Genomic DNA, 17,583 nt, shown 5'->3' with positions numbered 1-17,583 from the left:
ATCAGCTGTAGGGCGGCCCTTTGAAGCCCCACGGAAGCTGCGAGGCCAATAAAATTATAAAAAAACACCGAACCGTTTGTTAAATTGCTGGCTCGCCCACCCCTTGCCCAGTGGTGCGGCGGGGCAGGGCAAGGGGCGGGGTGAGCCAGCAATTTAACAAACGGTTCGGCCAAACTGCCTAGAACCGGCAGAATCCCACCACTGCCTCCACTACAATGGGAGATGGAGTTTCTCTTCAGTTTTCCTTAACAGAGTCTCGGAAGGGTTCCAGCAAGCTACAGTGGAACACTGAGTGGACTCACCTGAGTACCTTCGGTGTAACCCTAATTCTATTGTATACACAACACACACACATATGCGCACACACACACATACAGGCTCATTTCATACACAGGATAGAATATATTACACAAATGAGAATTGTTTCCTATTAATGGCCAGTTGTATGACTATTATTGGTAGGTTTGTTTTCAGCGGATGTTCTGTTAAAAATAAATTCATTGCTTCTTGGGTTTGGGTTGTTAAAGTCGAAGAGATTCTTGGTTCTCAAGTAGACAAACACCCATGAGAAGTATTACAGTATTAGTTCATGCCAATCCGAAGTCCGTAGAGCATAACTGAAAAGTCAGAGCTTTCATAGATGAGCAGATGTTTACTGCAAATATGTCAAAATCTGAAGGGCTTCTAAGAATATCTGTGCTTCAGGCTCTGGCTCTTGTTGACTCTTGGCTACTCTTCTTGAACCGCTTATCACTGTACTTCAGGTAGATAGATTTCAAATGGCGACTTGCTCAATTTTTCCAAGGTTTGTAAACCTCAACATATTTGCAAAGCAACAAGCTTTAGTAACTTGCTAAAGTTAGAGATTAACTGCAGAATAAGATTGAACAAGGTTGCACTATAGGTTTTCAGGTTTATGGCTTTAAAAGAGCGGGATAATATCAGGAATCTGAAGTATCAAAGTTGGTTTCATAACAGACTTTTATGAAACTGGTTAAATGAGAGATTTATTTATTTTATTTGATTTCTATACCGCCCTACTCCCGAAGGACTCAGAGATGAACTCAGATATTAATTTATCCATAAGAGACAAAATTATGAGTTTGCTTTTTGATGTTTCTTGTGGCTGATACATGAATCTCAGTGTGAGTTTCCTGGTGTGTGTGTGTTTGTGTGTGTGTTCATAGAAAAGCTTGACTATTTACATGCTTGAACGAATGTATTTAATATGTAGCTTCTGCAAAACGTTCCCAAGACAGCTCACAGAATATCAGGGAGTAATCATTATTGTCCACCCATTAACACCATAAGCAAAAGTGCAAAAACAAATTATACACTGAATCTTAAAAGCACATTTTGTTGATTGGAGTGACATGATAACTTTGTTCAAAGTTGAACTTGCATTTAGCTTCAATACTCCCCCCAAGCAGAGTTGATGCATAATGTGGGGGTTCTCCTGAATTCACAGTTCCTGCTTCAAGAGCAAGTGACAGCTGTGGCCGGGAGAGCCTTTGCACAATTATGTCTTGTGCACCAGATGAGGAAACAATTATATCTTGGGCACTAGACCGGGAAACATTGCTTAAAGTCACTCGTGCCTTAGCCAGCTCTCTGCTGGCTATTGCAAGATGCTTTACATGGGGCTGCCACTTGAAGAGCATTTGGAAGCTTCAGCTAGTCCAGAATGCAGCAGTATGGAGAGTACTAATTGCCCCATGTTATGCCTATGTAACACTGAAACTTTGTCAGTTGCACTAGCTCCCAATGGGCTTTTGAATGCAATTTGTGACGGTTGTCACTTTTGAAGCTGTACAGAGCATGGGACCAGGTTCCTTCTGAGACCACAACTCCTGATAGTTTCTGACCAACAGATTGGGCAGAGTGATCAAATTTCAGATTCAATTAGCGAAGCAGTCTTTTGATGATATTTCATAGCATGCCTTCTTTGTCATGGTGCCTGTCTTATGAAAGCCCATATCTCACCTCCCTCTGAGATATGGGCAGTCCTGACCCTGTTGGCCACCACAGGGCTGTAAAGACCAGTCTGTTCCTGCATGCACTGGGATCAGGGTATTGATGGAGTTCTGATATACCGTGTTTCACCAATTAGGGCTTATTTTCAGGAAAATATCATACTAAATGTGCCCATCTGGCTGACAATCTTAACTGGGGCTTAGTTTTTTGGATAGGGCTTATATTACAAGCATCCTGAAAAATCATGCTAAGGCTTATTTTCCGGTTGGAAAGGGAAACACGGTAGGTGTAGGTTTCTTTTTTTAATTGTGAGGGTTTTTTTAAGGGTCTGCAACTGCTAATGCTATTGATTTTTATGCCCCCTTTTTAAATAGTTATAGATTGTGATTGTTTTTGTTTGCCACCCAGAGTGTTTTGGTAAATGGGGTGACCATGTACATATGTGAAATCAATAAAAAAAACATAAGAGATACATTAATTAAATTTATAAATGATTTGTTTTATATGCAGTGAAGCTGCTTTTGTCATAACATCTAACTGGGCAAAATGATGCATCATAAGGCAACAGTTTTTGAACCAAGGTTCAAAAGTTGAAAAGTTGTGGTTGCTTCAGTGCTACTGGCTGCCGCTGCTGCTGCAGTCATGTGATACTCATTTTCAACAGTCCATGACAGTTTCCCAGACAGTCTCATAATCTCTTTACTCCCTCCTCCACCGAGCAGCAGCCACTTACCTGCATGCTGGGAAGGAAGGAAGATTTCCAAGGCTTCCTTCCAGATCCCTACAAGGAAACTCAGTGGGGAAGCTGGCAGGAAGTCAGAAGTCGTTCCTGTTCCCACTGCTTTTTTGCCTACCCTTGGTTTCTCAGTTTCTCTGTTTAGGTGAGGAAACATGGAAATGATGAACCAATGGTGCATGGGATGTCTATTGTCATAAGTAGTGAACAATAGAACTCAGAAATTCATGGGATCAATAAAACAGCCATAATTACGTTATTTTTATTGCCAAAGTACCAGCCATATGGTCTATTTCAGATTTGTATTATTCAGTCAACCTGTTCAATCTAATATCTGCATCTTACCAATTTTTAAATGCAAGAACATTAGTGTTTGTTAGCATTTATTGTCTTATAGACCATTTTTAAATGACATTGTTTTCTCCATTAGACTATGTAGAATTGGCAGGTAGCAGCAAAATTGGGCCTGGTTAATAGTTGGATGGCATACCATCAGGGAATGCCAGGGCTGTAGGGTAGATTAATAACTTGAAAACATTCCAGAAGATGACAGTAGCAAACTATTTCTGTATTGCTCCCACAAGAGTTGCATGGCTGTGTCCATTTAGTCTCCAGGAGCTCAGATCAACTTGGTCTGAATCCAGAAATTAAGCTAGGAAAAAACAACCAGTGGTGGGTTGCCCCCGGTTCGGACTGGTTCGCAAAAACCGGTAGTAAAACCGGCGGGAGGCCCCGCCCATCACCCCAGATGTCATCATTGGCGATCTGCGCATGCGCAGAAGCAAGACGCGCAAGTGAAGCGAGTGTATGTCCGTGATCACGTTGCGAACCGGTAGTAAAGATAAGTAGAACCCACCCCTGAAAACAACCAATGGAAAACAACTGAAGTCAGATGGGTTTTGCAGAATGATTGATATATTTTTGCATTATTAATCATTTATAAAATCGGATTTGAAGTAGATTTTTGCTAAAATTATGTTTACTTCACCCCACAACGTAAGGCAAAGTAAATTGCTTGCAGTTTCTTGCTGTTTCAAATATATTCTGAATCACATAAGAAATCACATAAATATAAATTATTAACAGCGTAACCCGGCAATATGAATCAAAGAAAGATAGCTCCTGGATGACCAGATGAGCAAATAAACTATCCAGCATATGACTAATAGAGGCTGATTGTAAAACAGCTGTCACTTTTGGTTAGCAGCTGTAGAAGGAGGAGAATTAATGTCCCTCATTAATGTAAAATTGGTATGTGCTTGGGTCCGGATTTGCATCTGGAGGGGTCTAGATGACCTTAAGCTGTCTGCATATAGATTGGAGAAGTTTCCATATTGGAACATGTTCTGCTTGGAGAAATGTTAGAAGACAGGACAAGAAGAAATCAATCAAGGGGAAAACTAACCTAGAACTAAGGAAAAATTTCCTGACAATTAGAACAATTAATCAGTAGAACGACTTGCCTTCAGAAGTTGTGGGTGCTCCAACACTGGAAGTTTTTAAAAAGGAGATTGGACAACCATTTGTCTGAAATGGTATAGGGTGTGCTGATTGAGCAGGGGGTTGGACTAGAAGACCTCCAGGATCATTTCCAACACTTGTCATTCTGTTCCTTGAAGAAATCAGAACTACAGAGTCAGAGGCGCTTGAAAAATGTATGGATGATGCACGCTGATCCCTATTGCTTAGCTTGTCAGGCTGTACTTGGAGTGCTTACATGAGGCAGACGATGTACAAACAGCATTTTGCAAGACCTGGCGAACCTAATTACCATCTGCCTTCCTCCTTGTGCCTTTTGCAATAGAAATAAAAATGTTCAGGCTTTAGCTTGTTTGGAAGGGGGAAAAAATGTAAATGGTACCGGGAAACTAAATCAAACATGCTCTTGTAAACTATGATAGGTGGAAAGGCCCTTTCTTTAGTCACTGACCTTTGACATGCCATTCAGGGATTATTTTACAAGAAAACATAGCCTTGGGAAACTGCCCTCCAAAATTTCTCACAAATAATTCAGTAATGACAGTCAGCTTTCCTGCTTTTACTCTTTCCATTGCAAAATCCCTAATATATTTCCCAACTAAAATAGAGGATTTATATTTCTCCTGTTTCTGTTCCTTTCCTAAACATGAAGGTTTCAGAAGGAAAACTACTCTAATAATCTGGCCCTATGTTAATAGGAATTTTCCCTGTCTTTGTTCAGCCAGAAGGATGAAGCAGAGAAGCATTACCTTAAAATAGGAATTCCCTAGTGTATTTCCCACAGAGTCTATCTTTCTGATTGAAGAGGTGGGAAATAGTTCTTATAACTGATTTGGCAGTGCTTTCCTATTAAGGGGATGAGGTGCCAACTTCCCAAAACATTCTTTTTGAACAAACTCTTTTTGACTATTTTTTTTATTCTGACAACATATAATGTGTTTGTGAGGAATGGATGCTACCTATGTCTCAGAAGACTTTTGAAACCTCTATGTTAGAAGGCCTTCAGAAAATGGAGCTCGCTACAGCAAGAGTTAGCATAGGATCCTGTCACAAATCAGACAATTCTAGAATGGGTTTTTTTTTAATGTTATTGTTAGGCATTCAAGAAATCCAGTGTCATATAGAACAGTGCTATTTGTATTATAAGGTTATGTTAACAGAATCTTGCAAGTGTGAATATACTCCTTTCCTTTATCTTGTGAGAACTAGGGGGAATTTTTCTGAGGTGTTTACTCAGGGTACGTTCCTGTCTTGGACTCTGTTTTCTTTTATCTGACTTTATCTTGGTAGCAGGTCTTCTTCCTGCTCACCAAGGTCACTCCTTCTGCCCTCTATGGCTATAGACTGAGACTAATCCATATTATTAGTATAGATAGATAGATAGATAGAATTCTTTATTGGCCAAGTGTGATTGGACACACAAGGAATTTGTCTTTGGTGCATATGCTCTCAGTGTACATAAAAAGAAAAGATACATTTGTCAAGAATCATAAGGTACAACATTTAATGATAGTCATAGGGTACAAATAAGTACAAACAATCAAATTGTACTAGGAAACAATCAATATAAATCGTAAGGATACCAGCAACAAAGTTACAGTCTTACAGTCATAAGTGGGAGGAAATGGGTAATAGGAACGATGAGAAGATTAATAGTAATAGTAGTGCAGACTTAGTGAATAGTTTGACAGTGTTGAGGGAATTATTTGTTTAGCAGAGTGATGGCGTTCGGGAAAAAACTGTTTTTGTGTCTAGTTGTTCTGGTGTGCAGTGCTTTATAGCCATGATGGCGAACCTGTGGCATGTGTCCCAGAGGTGGCACACAGCACCCTCTCTGATGGCACGCGAGCCGTTGCCCCAGTTCAGCTCCGCTGTGCATGCATGTGTGCCTCCCGCCGGCCAGCTGCTCTTCAGGTCTCTGCCGTGCATGCGTGAGGGGTGGGGGGCTGTGCAAGGGAGCCATGCGTGCATGTGAGGAGGAGCATGCGTGGGGGCCACGCACACATTGCATTTGGTTCGGGTGCGTTTTGGGCACTCGGTCCGGAAAAAGTTAGCCATCACTGGTCTATAGCATCCTTTTGAGGGTGTAGTTGAAACAATTTATGTCCAGGATGCCAGGGGTCTGTAAATATTTTCACAGCCCTCTTTTTGACTTGTGCAGTATACAGATCCCGAATGGAAGACAGGTTGGTAGCAATTGTTTTTTCTGCAATTCTAATTATCTTCTGAAGTCTGTGTCTGTCTTGTTGCAGAACCAAACCAGACAGTTGTAGAGGTGCAGTTGACAGACTCAATAATTCTTCTGTAGAATTGAATCAGCAGCTCCTTGGACAGTTTGAGCTTCCTGAGTTGGCACAGAAAGAACATTCTTTGTTGTGCTTTTTTGATTACGTTTTTGATGTTAGGTGTCCATTTTAGGTCTTGAGATATAATAGAACCTAAAAATTTGAAGGTCTCTACTGTTGATACTGTGTTGTCTAGTACTGTAAGAGGTGGTAGTATGGAAGGGTTAGGGTTAGGGTTAGGGTAATCAATTACACTAACTGGCTTCTCAATGTATAGAGTTGGAAGGGACTAATTGACTCATTAAATACAAATCTTTACTCAGGGTAGGGATTCAAGTTAAAGGAAACACTATACGTGACTGTCCGGCCTTTTTTTTAAGTCCTCTATCTTCTCAATGAACAATTTGTTTTATAGTTGACCTGTTCCTATTGTTAGGATTTTCTTTTTAAAAGTAAAATATTACGTTAATCGGCCCTATTTGATTATACAGGTATTCCTTGACTTACAGTAGTTCATTTAGTCAGTGTTTGACTTCACTGTTTGAAGTTATAACGGCACTGAAAAAAGTGACCTAGGACCATTTTTCACACTTATGTCCATTGCAGCATCCTCACAGTCACATAATCAAAATTTAGATCCTTGGCAACTGGTTCATATTTATGATGGTTGCAGTGTCCCGGGAACTTTTGCGACCTTCTGATAAGCAAAGTCAATGGGGAAGCCAGATTCACTTAACAACCTTGTTACTAACTTAACAACTGCAAAGATTCACTTAACAACTGTGGCAAGAAAGGTCGTAAAATGGGACAAAACTCATTTAACAAATGTCTCAGTTGAAAACAAAAATTTTGGGCTCAATTGTGGTCATAAGTTGAGGACTACCTGTAGAGGTGACACTGTCACCAATACATAGGGAGAAGATCCTCTTGTTAAAGTCGTAGTCCAATTGGGTATGAGAAGTATTTTGGAATGTTTGAATTTTTACCTTGGAAGCGTTCCACAAGAACCGTTATGTATGTTACCCAGATTTTTTCCTTTCTGGATTCATTTTTGATAGATTTGGTAGCCTTCCAGCATTTAGCAACATGAAAGGAAATAGACACAAATACTGAATGCTGCCAGTTAACTAGTCACTCCATTTGCAGAGCTTAATTATGTTCATATAATGCCCTTATCCTATTTAAGAAATACATTTTTTTTATTGAAAAGTTTTATAAGAAATACAAACATTTTCAACCCCCCACCCTTCCCCCCTCACCCCCGCCCTCCCCCTTCCCACCCTCCCTTCCCCTCCCTTCCCCTCCCTCCCCCCCACCCCCCTCCCTAGACTTCCCAGAATGAGCACAGGGTATAGCATTCATAAATCAAGAACTAAAATATGCTAACAAATTATTACATTTCATATTCTCCCTAGGTCCTTAACTCCTTATAACTCAGAAAAAACAAACATAAACTACTTAAAATTATTTAAGAAATACATTGATGTGCAAAAAAAATACATTCTAATGGCAAAACTCTTATCCTTGAAGATTCTTCAGAAAGGTGATAAGAATATGAATACTTTTCTGTTCAGAACTGGGATACAAATATATAATAAACGTGTCATAATTTTAGCACTTGAAACTAAGATTGCGGTAGGTAAGTCACACAATTCTGGGTTTAAAACATTTCTTCCTTTGGTTCATGTAGTTGATAGAAAAGAAGGAAGATTAGGAATCAGTGTAATCATTGTAGCCTATATATAAAATGGTGAAAAACTTAGAAGCATCATCAGAATGTAATTTAGCACCTAAAACAGCTTCAGAGAAGGCCTTTTAAAACCACCACAGAACAAATCAATACCTGGAAGATAAACCTGGATTATGCTGAAAGTCATTCAAAATGTTGGAACCTTCCTTTTTTGCAGGTTTTTAAAAAAAAGCTTCAGAGGAAGATATATTGGTAGACATTATCATAAGAGAATGGTATCACACATTTCATCTGGAAATACCTTGAACATTTATGGTTGGAACAATTTTTTATATTGTATGAGAGTCATATATATCTGACAGTTCTTATAGTGAACAGAATGTATTTTTCAGATGGACAAGATGCTTTCACAAAGAGACAGCTGAGGGGGAAAATAGTTCATCGTTAATGAACAATTTAGGGTTCTCCCCCTTCTCCCCCAAATAATTCAATAGTAAAACATGTTGCTAATAACTCCTGAACAGTAGAAGTTTGATATAAGAGAAGATTGTCCTTTAAGCTCCTAGTTTCTCAGGAAGAGCTATTTGCCAAGCGGATAAATGAAGGCCAAGAACTTCCCTCAGTGTTCAGAATTACTCTTGAGAAATGTATAGCCTGTCAGGGGGAGCTACATATACCAGATGGCACTGACAATAAAAGATCTAATAGTATATGAGGTCACAGTCTGGTTCATTGGGTTTTTTTTTTTAAAAAAAATCAGAATAACATCCAATCAGAAACAGCAATGCATTATCCTTCCTTATGTAAAAAGTTGACATGTTTATGACCTTCCGTCTGTGACAAACTGCAAATGCACATGACTCAGTGGTGTTTGTTTTCGTAGGAGCTTGATACCTTTGGCTGTGCCTCAACATTTGAAAATGAACTTTGACAAGCCTAGGAATTTATTTATTTATTTGAACAGTTTTGAATGGACATCCAGCTTACAAAACGCAACTCTGGGTGAGTCAAATAGGATTCAAAACCCAAGAAGTTAAACAATAAGAATGAGAACATCACAATTAAAATAGCAGAAACATGAGACCCAAAACATGACATATTCTGATCCTGTGCCAGTTCTTCAGATGGTTTCCTCCAAAATCCTAACTCAATTCTTGAGGAGGAAAAAAACTTGCTAAAGTTTTAGGGAAGGGCAAGGGGCTTTTTAGGGTTCACAGCACTGGTGGGTGTCCCCCAGTTCGGACCAGTTCGCAAGAACTGGTAGTAAAACCGGCCCCACCCACCGCCCCAGATGTCATCATCAGCAATCTGCACATGATCCCGTTGTGTGCGATCCTGTTGCGAACCGGTAGTAAAGGTAAGTAGAACCCATCCCTGGTTCACAGGTAGAGTATCTGCATGAGAACAGCCCAAATCAAGGCCGTTGTTGTCTCTCCATTCAAGCCAACGACTGAGGTCTCGGTCAAATTGTATGTCAGACCCTCAGAAACAACATCAGGTTCCCTTAGTTTGGAAGCTAGCTGGATCTATCCGGTGCCAGGGTAGATTAGATGAATGTTCTTCTCCTTCATTGTGGAAAATAGTTGCAGAGAACTCCAGAGCCAACATTGAAGGATCTGACCACCACAAGGAATTCAGTGGTTACATTCCCCATGTTATGGTCTTGCTGGTCTTGTGTTCTGATGATGATGACAAGGAGGAAAGAGAACTAGGGGCATCTAGGGATAGTGGTCCCAGAAGAGGGGATTCCAGCAATGTTGAAGCCAGTGATCCTGTTCTGGCTGGGGAAGATCCAGCAAGCTTCAGGATTCCCTGCCTGTACCCACTGACAGTAACTCAGACTCTGAACTTCAGCCGTCTAGTCCTAAACAGGGGCATGCTTTAAAGATACAGCAGCAGAAGGCCGAAGTCCACAGATCAGAGGGGCTTGCCAAAGAGCAAGCCAGAGGAGAGTAAACAATAAGAAATAGGCCTCAGCTGTGCATTTGGGTAAAGGCTCAGCTTGTGTTATTTAGTGGCCTCACTCCCTGAGAGAAAACACAGAGAGCTTTTAAAAAAATCTAGCTGTGGCATGTTTACAATTTATTTTATTTATTTATTTTATTTTATTTTATTTTATTTTATTTTATTTTATTTTATTTTATTTTATTTTATTATTTTATTTTATTTTATTTTATTTTATTTTATTTTATTTTATTTTATTTTATTATTTTATTTTATTTTATTTTATTTTATTATTTTATTTTATTTTATTTTATTTTATTTTATTATTTTATTTTATTTTATTTTATTTTATTTTATTTTATTATTTTATTTTATTTTATTTTATTTTATTTTATTATTTTATTTTATTTTATTTTATTTTATTTTATTATTTTATTTTATTTTATTTTATTTTATTTTATTTTATTTTATTTTATTTTATTTTATTTTATTTTATTTTATTTTATTATTTTATTTTATTATTATTTTATTTTATTTTATTTTATTTTATTTTATTTTATTTTATTATTTTATTTTATTATTTTATTTTATTTTATTTTATTTTATTTTATTTTATTTTATTATTTTATTTTATTTTATTTTATTTTATTTTATTTTATTTTATTTTATTTTATTTTATTTTATTATTTTATTTTATTTTATTTTATTTTATTTTATTTTATTTTATTTTATTTTATTTTATTTTATTTTAATTTTATTTTATTTTATTTTATTTTATTTGTATATCACCCTTCTCCAACAGGACTCAGGGCGGTGAACAGCCATGGTAAAACACAACATATAAAATTTAAAAGCAGTTTAAAAGACATTAAATAATTTTGGCCATCAATTTAAAACAACCCAGTTAAAACCAATTACAAATTAAAACCGCAAGGATGGGATCAAGCCAGCCCGGCTAGATGAAATAGATGTGTTTTCAGGGCCCAACGAAAAGTCCGGAGGTCTGGTATCGTGCGTATCTCTGGGGGTAGGTCGTTCCAGAGGGCAGGTGCCGCCACAGAGAAGGCTCTCCCCCTGGGGGTTACCAGCCGACATTGTCTGGCCGACAGCACCCTGAGGAGGACCTCTCTGTGCGAGCGAACTGGCCGGTGGGAGGCTATTGGCAGCAGAAGGCGGTCTTGTAGATACCTCGGCCCTAACCCATGGAGCGCTTTAAAGGTAGTGACCAACACCTTGAAGCGCACCCAGAAGACCACAGGAAGCCAGTGCAGCTCGCGCAGGAGAGATGTCACATGGGAGCGCCCCGTTGCTCCCCATAATCCCCCGCGCGGCCGCATTCTGGACTAACTGGAGCCTCCGGGTGCACCCCAAGGGGAGACCCATGTAGAGAGCATTGCAGTAATCCAGGCGGGAAGTGACGAGTGCCTGAGTGACCGTGCGTAAGGAGTCCCGATCTAGAAAGGGATGCAACTGGCGTATCAGGCGGATCTGATAAAAAGCCCTCCTGGCCACGGCCGTCATATGCTCTTCTAAAGACAGCCATGTACCCAGGAGGACGCCCAAGTTGCGAGCCCTTTCCATGTGGGCCAATGATTTGCCCCCAATAACCAGCAATGGCACCAGCTGGCTATATTGGGACTCTGGAAGCCACAGCCACTCGGTCTTGGAAGGGTTGAGTCGGAGCCTGTTTCTCCCCATCCAGGCCCGCACGGCCTCCAGGCACCAGGACATCACTTCAAGGACATCATTGGGGTGGCCTGGGGTGGAGATGTACAGCTGAGTGTCATCAGTGTACTGATGGAACTCCACCCCAAAGCCACGGATGATCTCACCCAGCAGCTTTACATAAATGTTGAACAGAAGGGGCGAGAGGACCAACCCTTGCGGCACCCCACAAACAAAGCGCCTCAGGGTCGACCGCTGCCCCCCTGCCAACACAGATTGCGACCGGTCAGAGAGGTAGGAGGAGAACCACTGCAAAACAGTGCCCCCCACTCCCAACCCCTCCAACCGGTGCAACATGATACCATGGTCGATGGTATCAAAAGCCGCTGAGAGATCTAACAGGACCAGGATAGAGGAGCAACCCCTATCCCGAGCCCTCCAGAGATCATCCACCAACGTGACCAATGCCGTTTCCGTGCTGTACCCAGGCCTGAAGCCGGACTGGAGCGGATCTAGATAGACAGCTTCATCCAGGTACTGTGGAAGCTGCCACGCCACCACACTCTCAACAACCTTCGCAATAAAACGAAGGTTGGAGACTGGATGATAGTTAGCCAAAACAGCTGGATCCAGAGAGGGCTTCTTGAGGAGGGGCCTCACCACCGCTTCTTTCAAGGCAGCCGGTAGGACACCCTCGCTCAAGGAAGCAGTAATAATGCTGTGCCATGCTTTGAACTCAGGATCTTACCTCACTGTGGGAAATCCTTGGTGCTCTCTCAGCTTGGTTATTTTCCTACAGACATTTCATTACCCAAACTAGGTAACTTCATCAGTACACTGATGATGTTACTTTGGGTAATGAAATGTCTACAAGAAAACAACCAAGCTCAGAGAGCACCAAGCACCTCTCATTTCAACTGAGCTACAAATACTCTCGTTTATTGCTGCCTAAGTATGTCTCTTGTTTTGTCCCTTGGATTCATTGCTTGTGAAAAATGAGTTGATTTTTCACTAGTCTCCCGGGACAAGTATGGCAGACCGGGAAATTTAATAGCAGTGTTGAGCAAGACATTGCTGAACTCCCATCAAAAGGTTTCAGACAATCTATAGAGAATAAGGAAGATGATCTTGACAGAGATATGCAAGAGTTGTTTTCTAGGCAAAAAGAGCTGAAGCATTTTTTAAAGTCTGAAACAGCCAGATAACATTTGGAAGCAGGTCAGGCAGATATGTCCGTAATTCAAAGAACTATAAGAAGGAAGAGGAAGAACAGCACAGTTAGACTTACAAGATGCTGTTATAATATCCACTCAGTAGCCAATTCTAGCCTTCCTGTGGAGTTGATTTCCTTGTGTGAGCTATCTAACAAGTTCAGAAGGTCTCAGCAGGCCCTCTGAGTTTTTAACACATTGCAGTTATTAATTGATAAGATACTTGTAATCTGCCTCACATGTACATTGTAGCTATATCACAACTGTGTCTTCCCCTCCCTTTCCCCGTCTCATCCCAATTTAAATCCTACATCCGTCAATCCACTCCATGCATCTGAGGAAATGAGGTGCAACTCAAACTGTTTATGCTTTTTAAAATAATTTGTTAGCTGAAAAATAGCTATAGTTCCTTCTGACTTTCTGCCATCAGAATTTAACACAGATCTCTTCCTACAAGCACTTAGGTACATGTGGTAGAAAAATTAATATGGTAGAATGATGTACAAAAATGGTAATACCTAGCTGATTTTGGTTGATTCCCCCATATGGGATAGGTTCCCCTAGGACAGTGATGGTGAACCTTTTCTGCACTGAGTGCCGAAAAGGTTGCATGGAAACGTCGTGCGCATGCATGCACTCGTTGGGGCTGTGCTCTGGAAAAGCCGAATTTCTAGGTTCTAGTATGAACGCGTGCCTGATGATCAGCTGGCTGGCGTGCATGCGCATGCCGGTTTTCAGCACTGCCGCAGGCGCAAAGGCATTGTGCTCTGGAAAAGCTGAACTTCCGGATTCTAGTGCGCATGTGTGCCCGACGATCAGCTGGCTGGCACACATGCGCAGGCCAATTTTTGGCACTGCTGCATGCTTGAAGGGATCACACTCTGGGAAAGCCGAACTTCCGGGTTCTGGTGCGCATGCGCACGCAACAATCAGCTGGCCAGCGTGCATGCGCACACTGTTTTTTGGCACTGATTGTCACGCACACATGCGTGCCAGAAAGCCAGAAGACAAACAGGCAAGGCTGCACGTGCTGGGAGACATGGCTTCGTGTGGCACATCACGGCCCTAGGATCTTCCTAGGATAGCTGGACCTTTATAAACGCATGGATGGAAGTCACCAAGAAATTCTAGAGGTATAAAATAGATATGTATGTAATGGCCAGAAAAGAAAGAGGAGAAAGAGCTGCTACCAAGATGACAATAATCAGATAAAAGAGGTCTAGGGCCTAACTGTAACTCAAGAAAATATCTCAGATCAAATCCTCCCTAATTGTCATGAAGATAAAAGGAGGTGGGGAGAAGGACATTCAGACTTGTAAGATTCTGATACCTTAATATTATAATAAATGTAGTTCAGCTAGTCCTCAACTTATGGCCACAATTGAGCCCAAAATTTCTGTTGTTAAGTGAGATAATGGTTAAGTGAGATTCACTCTGCTTTACAATCTTTCTTGCCACAGTTGTTAGTGAATCACTGTACATGTTAAGTTAGTAACACAGTTGTTAAGTGAATTTGGCTTCCCCATTGACTTTGCTTGTCAGAAGGTCGCAAAAGGTGATCACATGACCAAGAGACCCTGCAACTGTCATAAATATGAGTCAGTTGCCAAGTGCCGGAATTTTGATCACACGACCATGGGGATGCTGCAGTCATCATAAGTGTGAAAAATGGTCATAAGTCACTTTTTCAGTGGTGTTCTATCTTCAGATGGTCACTAAATGAACTGTTGTAAGTCAAAGACTACTTGTATTGCCTTGCATGTTTTTGATTTCCTAACCTGGTCCACATACATACGTTGTTAGGTTTGTAAAGAGGAAGAATCTTGAAGAATTGCTTGTAGTGGATCATTTTTATTTAGTATTTGGCTACCAAATTTTAGTTTTTCTTAACTTTCTTTTGTGTTACACAGTTGTATCAATTGTTGTAGAGAATAGGGAAGATGATCTTGACAGAGATCGGCTAGATCTGTTCCCAGAGGGATGAGAAAAACATGGTTGAAGTCCAAAAGAAGCAGAAAGCATTTGCAAGTGACTCAGAATCCTCCCTTATTCATATGGGAACAGAATAAGAAAGGAAGGAGACATAGCACAATTAGACTTGCAAGATTCTCTTTTTATAAATACTCTCAATCAAAGTTTTCTTGGTGTTTCTGTGAGTTATTCTTGGTCTGGTCTATCTAATGAAGCTGGGAATAATAATAATAATAATAATAATAATAATAATAATAATAATAATAATAATAATAATAATAATAATAATAATAATAATAATAATTTTGTTTATATACCGCCCTTCTCCCGAAGGACTCGGGGCGGTGTACAGCCAAGATTAAAAACATAAATATACAATATCATAGTTAAAATTAATTAAAATCATTAAATAGTTTTGGCCAAATTTTAAAAACCCAATATTAAAACCCAATTTAAAATCATTCAGTTAGACAGCCCCGCCTGTCGGAACAGTAGGGTCTTGAAGGCACAGCGAAAGACCCAGAGGTCAGAGATGTTACGAATATCTGGGGGCAGTTCATTCCAAAGGGCAGGAGCTCCGGCAGAGAAGGCCCTCCTCCTGGGTATCGCCAGCTGACATAACTTGGCCGACGGTACCCTGAGGAGTCCCTCTCTGTGGGAGCAGACTGGTCGGTGGGAGGCTATTGGTGGCAGAAGGCGGTCCCGTAAATATCCTGGTCCTATGTCATGTACAGAATCATGTACTGTAGCTACAATATGCTTCTGAAAGAAAAAAAAAAGCAATTACTACCAAGCAGCCTTCCATTGCAGACCTCTATACTGCACGAGTCAAAAAGAGGGCTGTGAAAATATTTACAGACCCCCACATCCTGGACATAAACTGTTTCAACTCCTACCCTCAAAACGACGCTATAGAGCACTGCACACCAGAACTACTAGACACAAGAACAGTTTTTTCCCAAACGGCATCACTCTGCTAAACAAATAATTCTCTCAACACTGCCAAACTATTCACTAAGTCTGCATTACTATTACTATTAATCTTCTCATCGTTCCTATCACCCATCTCCTTCTACTTATGACTCTAGGACTGTAACTTTGTTGCTTAAATCTTTAAGATTTATATTGACTGTTTCCCTATGATTATCATTAAGTGTTGTATCTTATGATTCTTGATGAATGTATCTTTTTTTTTTATGTACACCGAGAGCATATGCACCAAGACAAATTCCTTGTGTGTCCGATCACATTTGGCCAATAAAGAATTCTATTCTATTCTATTCTATTCTATTCTATTCTATTCTATTCTATTCTATTCTATTCTATTCTATTCTATTCTATTTTTTAACCATCCTATTAGACACACAGGTAGTCCTCCATTTGCAACCACAATTGAGCCCAAAATTTATGTTGCTAAGTGAGACAGTGAAGTGAACTTTACTCCATTTTACAACCTTTCTTGCTACAGTTATTAAGTGAATCACTGCAGTTGTTAAGTTAGCAACACGGTTGTTAAATGAATGAGGACTACTTGTAGTAAAATATGAAAATCTATACAACATTTTCAGATGGGGATTCTTAATTTATTTAGTCTTACCATGTTTCCCCGAAAATAAGACCCTGTCTTATATTTTTTTTAAACCTGAAATAAGCTCTTGGCCTTATTGTCATGCGCTTAAAAGCCCGATTGGGCTTATTATCAGGGGATGTCTTATTTTGGGGAAAACAGGGTATTAAAAGTGAACAAATTAGTGCAGCAAAAATATGTTTTAATGGGGAAATGATAACAATAATTGTATCATGTAGAAACTGAATTTGAGGCAAAACAAATGATTTTGTATGTTCGTGTGAATTAATGTCTCTTATTTATGGGGAGATATTATGAGCTCTGTTTTATTTTTTAAAAACTTTCTACAGAAGCAAATAAAATAATCTCAAGTGACAAATGAATGGACGTAAGTGCTGGTTTAGCTCAAGTAGATGAGGACACAGAAGAAAGCAGTTTGTGGCTTCCTGTTATGGTGTATTATCCTTTGCTTGAAATCAGTTACTAAAGGAACAGATCAACTATGGCTTCCTAGTTACTATATTTATTAGGCTTATGTCAGTTAACACATCAAGGACGAGTCCAAGGGGACTATTTAAATATACTATTTGACCCTTGCTTAAAGCAAACAAAAGCACAAGGTTACATGTGGGTTTTTTTGTGTGTATACTGAAGCTCCTTCCTATATACATTCTGTCTCTAATGAGAGGGATGGTGGTTCTGTAAAGTACTTCTCAAAAAAATATGGATGTTAAAAAGCAAGAGTTGTGAAATAGAGGAATTTATAGGCTCTACAGAGCAGGTGTCAGATAGACAGTAAGCATAATTGGATAACACATAGAAAAAAGCTGCATATCAACCAACTAAGAATCATGCTGTATACTTCAAGAGGAGATAATGTAAAAATGATGTTGAATGGAAATTGACTTGCAATGTCAACTCAATGAAATTGAAGGGGACACATTTTCAAATGCTTCCCCGTTCAAAGCAGTTCTCCAAAGAGAGAAGCCAAGTTCTTGATTGCTTAGCTATGAGATGCGATTGGCTTCCCAAATGTTGTGATACGGCAGCATTGTCAATTG

General features: G+C 39.7%; 1 protein-coding gene across 1 annotated transcript in view; it reads left to right on the top strand.

Annotated features, from left to right (window-relative positions):
- PLCB1 (phospholipase C beta 1) overlaps positions 1-17,583 on the top strand; it is a 498,146-nt gene that overhangs the window by 22,246 nt on the left and 458,317 nt on the right. The window lies entirely within an intron of this gene.

The sequence above is a fragment of the Pantherophis guttatus genome, chromosome 1, assembly GCF_059756535.1.
Source record: "Pantherophis guttatus breed Tessera chromosome 1, ASM5975653v1, whole genome shotgun sequence".
NCBI lineage: Eukaryota > Metazoa > Chordata > Lepidosauria > Squamata > Colubridae > Pantherophis > Pantherophis guttatus.
The sequence above is the reverse complement of the archived record's forward strand: the minus strand, read 5'-3'. Positions and strand labels throughout refer to the sequence as shown.